An 8,670-nucleotide genomic window follows, 5' to 3' on the forward strand; every position below is an offset into this window, starting at 1 on the left:
GGTGATGCTGTGTCTGGATTTGCATAAGCTATAAACTCCTTGTAAACACATTTGTGCTTGAGCTTGGAGAATTTTAAATCATTCTAATTCCACTTTTTTTTTTTTAAGTATACTGCACAATTACATAGCGTATCTCAGGGATTATCTAAGTTTAAATGTAAATACATAAAGCTTGTTTTTATTACCAAAAATTCTCTATTTACAGTGGATATATAGCATATACTTATTTCTATGTCATCTTTATTCACATGTGACCCAGTCAACCTTTGAAAACTAATTAACCCATTTCTGCCCAGCCCACAGGTATACACATTTGATCCCTGTATATATGCAACGTTGGGCAGAAATGGCTTAAGGTTGTGCCATATCCAGCACATACTTCTAGCCCAGTTCAGTTGCTCATTGCTTTCTCTCCATCCCCCTCTTCTGTGCCCCTCTCCCCTTTCCTGGTTAGCAAGCTGTCCTCCCATGAACAGAGCTCAGCATTTCCAAGAGAGCTGGGTGTGCCTAATGGTGCATACAGAGGGAGGGGGAAGAGACCTCCATGGACTGGACCCTTTTATATTTTTAACCAGGGCTGGCCCAGTTCTGAGACCTAGTGAAGCAGTCGCCTTGAGTGGCAGATTGGTGAGAAATACCCCAAGCCTGCTTCTGCATCAACCACCCACTTGCCGGCCTGGCCTGGCCTGGCCTGGCCTGCTGGTGTGGCTATGCAGCAGCCGCTGAGCTTTCTCCTCCACCTTAAATATGGGTGCATGAGGTGGCCAGTGATGCTGTGGGTATCATTGAGTAGTGCCTACTGCATCATTGGCAACAATTGGCATAAGTCCATGTGTGCATGCATCTGCTCATCTGTGCCATGCTGTGAATAGTGTGTAATTCTAATTTTAATTCTAATGCTTCTTATATCTTAGAAGGTGAATTTAGCCCCTTAACCAAAAAAAGCACCAAAGACCAGCAAAGCTACACCCTGATCTGTAATATCTTCCAATTTCATAAACCTTTTGCTATTTTCTTTTAACAGTACTGTGAAATCCTGGAATGGCCATGTTCTTTTTTTTAAAAAAAAGATAGCATGCATGCTGTTCCTATAAGATCAAGGCAAATCCGGCTCTTCTCCATCATATGGGGACGGCACTGATGAAACTGGGTCAAGGCTGACACCAATATATTTCTAAAACAGTGTTTCTCAAACTTTGGGTCAGGACCCACTAGGTGGGTCGTGAGCCAATTTCAGGTGGGTCCCCATTCATTTCAATATTTTTTAATACATTAGACTTGATACTACCATGGTATGTGACTGCATTTGGGGAAAAGTTACAGACCTGTACTTTGAACCAGGCTACTCTGTATATGCTTTTAACAATGATAGTAAATGGGGCTTACTCCTGGTTAAGTGTGGGTAGGATTGCAGTCTGGGATTGTTAAAAATTTTCCTGCTTGATGATGTCACTTCTGGTCATGACATCACTTCCAGTGGGTCCTGACAGATTCTCATTCTAAAAAGTGGGTCCCGGTGCTAAATGTATGAGAACCACTGTTCTAAAGAATTACAATATTGATTGTAACCAACACTGTCCTTTTGCACGCAGACATTGCCTTCTGCTTACGCAAAGTTATTTTACCCACCTTGTGCTCAAGCCTTGTGTGAGAAAAGTGAAACTAAATGTGAAGATGTTCTTCCATTTGTGCAAGAGTTTGCAGCATAGACTCAAACTGTTACGGAACTGAATAAACACTCATGTAAGCTGTTGTATGAGCATTTATGGAATTGCACTATTTTCCTTCTGCTCATGGCTCTTTGGATCTAACCCATCTTTCTTATATTTTGGGGAAGGGTTCAGACTTGGGTAACGTCTGCAAACCTAAAACATTTCAGCATAAACATGGCATTCCATCACTTTTTGCCTCTGGGCCTCATGAGTGGCAAACCTCCCAGTCCTTTGAATTCCAACCATAGTGTAGAAAAATAAAAAGGTACTGGATACTGCTGTAGATGAAAGCTACAAGCTTGTGCATGCTCACTTTAAATTGGTGGGACTTGCTTTGGAGTAAGTATGTATATGTGTGGTATTCGTCAGTCCCAGGACTGCTAAATTACTGAATTACCAATCTTGGCAAAATGGCAACATTTTTAATTGCAGATGCTAGTGACCACATTTGGACCAGCTGCAATGTTAGCTTCACCAGTACCTTCAGTCCTAGAAGTGCTTATCGAATTTATTAAGAACAGGAAGCCCACAATATTGATATATAAACATTTGATGTTGAAAAAATATGACCATAGTTTCTCTGAGACGCATGGAATAAAGAGCTAGAATGTCCTCATTTACATAATCAATGCAAAACAGTATTAGCAAATATAATTAAGTTTCTGTGGACCTTAAACTACAATTAATCCAGCAAAAAATCCTTTTCAGAGTTCATTGGGCTCTAAAATATCTTTAACTACTGGCACTGTGGTGAACCTGATGCAACACTCAGGCATATGCTTTGGTCTTGTGTTCAGCCCTTTTGGATGGCGGTGATTAGTGGTATTAATCAGGTTTTAGAACAATCATTATTTGTGGACATGTATATTCTTTTGAATTATCTACATATTTTATGGAAGCTTTCTGAAGGACAACAAAAATGAACTCTCTGTGACTATACTGTTGCTACAAGACTTATGTTGAAAACTTGGAAAAACAAGTGCCCACCCAACATCTTTCAATGGACAGAGGATCTTTTTCAGATAATTTTTTATATATTTGAATCTGTTGCTTGCAGAAGAAAATTTTGTATGATGTATTTTTTGATATTGGGAAGCCCTTTTCAGCTGTTAACTTTTGCTAGTGATTCTTGTTCTATATAAGACTATCCTTACCTGTATTTTTACTAATTACAGTCTTTTCTCACTCCTTTCCCCCCTTTTTTATTTTATTATATTAAAAAATGTTCTATGATTTTATCATTGTATTGTTGTTCATTAATAAGGGGGGAAGCTACTAAATGGCTATAGGCATTACAGCCATACCTTCCACAATACTGCTTTCTTTGGCGCTGATTTGATGTAGCACTCTTTGTCCTGACATATTTTCCTAACCAATAGGAGCTGGGCATTGTGAGCCACAAAGCACCCATTACCTGCCTATTGGATCAAAAATACCTCTTAATAATGCTGTTTCATGACATGCTTGACTTTTGGGGAATATGAGCCCAGCGCTGTTCAGAGTATTGCCATTGAGTTTTTAGAAAAGGTCTGGTACTAATTTTAGTTGAGTCGTATGCAGAAAAAGGGCAGCAGTAATTAAATATGTTGCCTGATCTATTAATGTTTTTGTAGTCTAGTTATATATATTCAAGATTAGTTGCAAATATAAGCATATCTGTTATTCTTCATTTTTTTCCAAATACACAACTGGAATTCTTTTTCAGTTAGGTGGTCATGAAACTCAAGCATCTTTTTAAAATCTGCATCAAAAGATTTTTTCTTAATCCTCCAATGTTTTTGGCTATGTTTTATATCTTCATAATCATTTTCAAGTTTTTTAACTATAAAATATTTACTTTTTGGACAGTGGTCCTGCATTTTACATCATGTAATAACTAGCTACTTACTACAGGAAAAGGTGCAGCCTTTTATTGTGGTTTTAACACTATGATATTTTTAAATTAACTTCTAACATTGTTTTGGAACTCTTCAATGAACATTCTATTTCAAAATTGTTGACATGTAGAAATAAACTTGCTGCAATGGTAATTTTTGATGGAAACTGATGTACTGAAAAAATAGAGGTTTTGAAATAAATGCATATATTTCTACATAATGACGGCTCTGGCATCTCACAATTAATGCATCCAGGACTCCTATTTTTAAAAACCATTATTTTATTTTTTTTGTTTTGCATTTGTTTATCGTCCTTCCTCCAAGGAGCTCATGTGGGTGTGCATGGCTTCTCCCCTTCCTTTTTATCTTCATGACTTCCTTACAAGGTAGGTTAAGCTAAGAGATAATGACTTTCCCCCAGTCATTCTAGAAGCATGATAGCTGAGTGGGGATTTAAACCCAGGTTTTTCAGAATTACAAACTATGCCTTCTAACCTTCACTGAGTAGAACACTTTTCCAGGACACTCTGGTTTCCAAAAGAAGGGAAAAATCAGAAAACATACAAAGGAATTGTACATTTAGGGGAAACAGTGGGTTGGATTCAAAGGTGCCCTGTCTGCAGGAAGTGCCTTCTACTCTTGGAAGAAATGTTTTATATTTCAGACAACAGCGTTGTACAAGAAAAGTGCAACTTAATCCAAAGAAGATTATCTGCTAGCACAGGAACCTGTGCAGCCTCTTTCACAAGAGGAAGCCTGAGAACTGCTACCTGGCCAAAGTGGGAAGACTGCTAGTTGCTTTTCTTTCCTTCCTTCTTTCCTTACTTGTACTCCCTTCCTAATCACTCTGATTCAGCATGGCTTAAATAGGTTACCATGTTTATTGACTTTAGAAATGATCTTTCAGCATGTGTTGAGTAGTTCGAGTAATACCATATAGTATAGGGCATCCAGGATATACCATATAGTATAGGGCATCCATTAATACCATGTTCATTTAGGGCTTTCTGAGTTTGCAAACCACTGGTCTTACTCTATTGTTATCCTCACAAAAAACCCTGCAAGATGTGTAAGTAGCAGCATTTCTATATTGCAGTGGTGGCTGAGAGGGAGTAGCTTATCTAAAGATACTTAGGGAGTTTGTGGCAGCAGTGAGATTGAAACCAGGGAGCTCCTGGATTTGTAGCTCAGTCTCTTCTGCACCAGCTCTCTATTCTCATGAGTGGGGGAAAGAGGTGATGTCTTGGCGTTTGCTGGAGAGGAGTGGGGTGAGGAACCCGTCCATGAAACTTTGTACCATCTGGTCCTGGGACGGCTCTGATCTGTTTATCTTCCTACGTCATTAAGGAATTCAGTCTTCAGTTGTAACATTCCAAGCTGAATGACCTGCAGCTGGCACTGATTCAATCCGTAGAAGAAGAAAAGTGACTTTGTGCCTCTTGCAGTTATCAAGGGTGCTGGTCTGAGCTCTACAAGATGGCCTGTTGATGTCAGTGGGCTTAAGGGTGCTTTAACCCAGCCCACAGTACACATTTGGTCCCTGTTGCATATATGCAATAGGCAGAATGGCTTAACTTTGTACTGAACCGTGGCCAGCATCAGCCCCAGTCTACACAGAACAGAGTGAGGGGTAGTAAGTAAAGGAAGCAGAATGCTGGACTGTTTCACTTCACACTGCAGGTGGGGAGTCACTTTTTTTGTTCTTCCCTTTGCAAAAAAATATGCAGCATGTGGTAAACACATACATTCAGAAGAGATCCACATTAAGTCTTCAGTGTGCTCATTTACTACATGTAATGGAAACTCCCCCCCCCCCATGGGAAAGCATTCTGAGATGTAACTCCCCACCTGCAGTCTCAACTGCTCTTGGGCCAGTCACTCTTTCTCAGCCTCACCTACCTTGCAGGTAGGTGTTGTGAGGACAAAAGGAGGGAAGGAACCATGTACACTGAGTTCTTTGGAAGAATGGCAGTGTAAAAAAGTGAAAAAAATACATATTATCTAAGACCTGGGTCAAACAAATCAATTTTGCCCCTGATTCTCTGGCAGTAAGTCAAAGATTCTAAGGATGCAATCTTATTTGGCAAGTAGTACCATTGAAGTCAGTGATGCTTACTTCTGAGTATTCCAGAGTATCTACCACACTGGAAGTATTCTAGGAATGAGTACCTACTCATTCTGTGACAAGGCATTCCACTATTGGCACACCTGAGACTGAACCTGAGCTGCAAAAGTACATTGAACTTTCCCTCAAAGAGTGGTGGCTCTTGTTTGTCACTTAAACTGTGTGGGATGGGGTCCTGATCAGAAGACAAAGCACAGTGAAGGCAAATGACTAAAGCCCTCCCCTCCATTTCCCCCACTGTGGTTTTGCTGCTCTGCCCTTGCCATTTATTGCTAAACTAACACTCCCTTTGGATCAAATTTCATGATTAAGTACACATGTGATTAGCTGCTTAGAGAGCATTGTGTGCTAGGAACAGAGAATGAAAGAAAGATGATTCTTTTGGCAGAAATTAAAAGAACAGTGAATTACAGTAGCTTGACTTTGAGCTTGCAGCTGTCAACCAGTCACTGCAAATTCTCCAGATTTTAGGTACGTATAAATGTCTAAGCCACAAGCATTTAAGATATCATAGATAATGGTTGAAGTAACACATTATGGCTGCAATTCTAACCACCCTTTCTTAAGAGTAAGCCCCATTGAACAAAATAGGACTTACTTCTAAGTAGACCTGGTTAGGCTTGTACCCTATGTTGCACAGTTGCACTACTTTTCCAAGAAGTCAATGGAGTTCAATCCATTAATTTGTGAATCTAGCTCTTGTATTGAAATTTGTCTTCTAAATCCTTTTGCAGATCAGATGTCTCCGGCATCAAGATAATGGGGAAACCACTGTGCACAGATGAAAAGCTCTTCTTGTCATCACCTTTTCTTTATGTCAATTTATTTGAGATTTCAAGTTTTTTATTATACCTGTCCCCTCGTGAGACTTTGGATGCTTTGTGTGAATTAAATTACAGCATGCTCTTCCCTTCATATGTTTCAGAGCTAAGAATCAGTTCTAGGAACCAAGGCATGCACACTATCAGTTCTCAGCTTCATCTCCCTATCTGTAACTGGAATAATAAAACTGGTTGCCTTGTGGATTTGTCATAAGGATGGGTGAAATGACCTATGTGAAGTGCTATGTTTGAGAAAAGGGCTATATCAACTATATAAATCTGAAAATGGGATTGTCAACAGTATCTAGAAGAAATGGCCGGTTTAACAGAAATTCAAACATGACAGTGCTGCGAGGCTGAAAGGAAAAAAGCAGGTGCTGAGCCCTACCTGCGCTCTATGTAACAGGACTCAAATATGAGATGCCACTTTAAAACACATGATTCCTGGTTCTGTTTCTTATTCATCTCAGAGACACTAGGAGTCAACATCAAAAGCATCCATCACACCAGCTCCATTGTGGCTTTACTTGCACTCTATTCTGAGCCAGATGTACAGGCTTATATAAAAGCAATAAAATATTTACCTGGATGAGCAGTCCAAGCATTAGTATGGAATGATGACTGATGCTGACTGACGTTGCATCAAAATGCATGGATATAGCCTGCAATCCCTTGTGATGCATGTTATGTGATTTTAGTTTGGCTTGAAGAAAATGTTCCACAACTTCAGTTGAAAGCACAAGATTATCTGTTTATAACATGGGGACAGAACCACAATGGCTCCAGACAGCTCCATTACGAAACCTGTCTTGTATCTCTGGGAAGCCTGGCATATATCATGACTCCTTTGCCACTCACTGTCATATACACAGATAAACTCAGCACACATTCTCAAGTTTCTTGGAAAAACAAAACCTTAATGGTTACATTATAAGTGAGGCACATAACTTCTCAGCTCCTTTTGGAAACTGTTGCTTGAACAATGGCTTTTTTTCTTTTTTAACATTACTGCCAACAGGCTCATTTGCCTGTCCTTTACATTCACTTTCCTGAAACCAAGAGAGGTGGCATACTACACATATTGTACACAAATACATGTAACAAGGCCCTGACACTTTTTTTAAAAAAGAAAGGAAAAGTATCTGGGAGAGGAGAGAATTGTTCCTCATCTTGTCATCACCAAACCACATTACATGGAAATGCACTCAGTGGTAGCCCAATGGTAGCCCATTGGTCAAGGGAGGGGAACACAAAAAGCCACTTGTTGTGGCCAAGAAGAGGCCATTTTAGACAGAAAAGTAGAGAGGAGCACTGCTGGCTTTCCCTGCTCTCCAATGCCACATCACCCCAAATCAGCTCCCCCACTCTTGTGGTGTTTGAAATGCACATTTGCAAAGATAAAACTGTATTTCGAATCCTACAGGGTGGAGATGAAGCTGGTGGAAGTTATTTCAGGGAGAAAAAAGGGATTGGTGCTTCTCAAAATTGTAGTCATCCAAGTCAGATTTTCATTTACAAGCCATGTTTGGGCTGTGTTACACAGACCAGCACCTTACACTGACAGAGAGAAGGAGGGAAACGTGGCCTCCTTATCAGCAGACAAACATTCCCCACGGTGAACCTTTAATCTTTGTAGAAAGCAATCTTCTCCTCTCCTCCATCTGCCAGCAGCAGAGGAAGCAAACATTGTTCCCCACCACCACCCTGGCCTGGCTATGCGGGGAAGAGCTGTCAACCCATTTATATCTGGGAAGGTTGGGAAATAAATTTGTCCATTAAGGGAGGGGGGTGGGTGATGCAGAGATGAGAACAGTTCTCCCCCTTCCCCATCAAGGGAGGGCAAACCACCATACAGGGGAAAGGGGGACAGAAAGCAGACCTCTCTCCCCCTCCCAAGCAGTGGGTCAGGTGGGAGAGGCCAGGAACAAGATTGCAGACTGGCCTTCGTGTTTTAGCTCTGAATCACAGGAATGTATAAAGCCAGTTCTGGAAAATTCAGGACGCTCTGACAGGGAACATCAACCCGACACACACCTTGTGGGTGAGTACAAGCTGACACAAATGGACAAAAGGGGGGGGGGGTTGCTCTTGCAGGATGAAGTTCTGTGTCTGATTTCTGAATAAATGGAAGACAG

The sequence above is a fragment of the Tiliqua scincoides genome, chromosome 1 (assembly GCF_035046505.1).
Source record: "Tiliqua scincoides isolate rTilSci1 chromosome 1, rTilSci1.hap2, whole genome shotgun sequence".
Lineage (NCBI taxonomy): Eukaryota > Metazoa > Chordata > Lepidosauria > Squamata > Scincidae > Tiliqua > Tiliqua scincoides.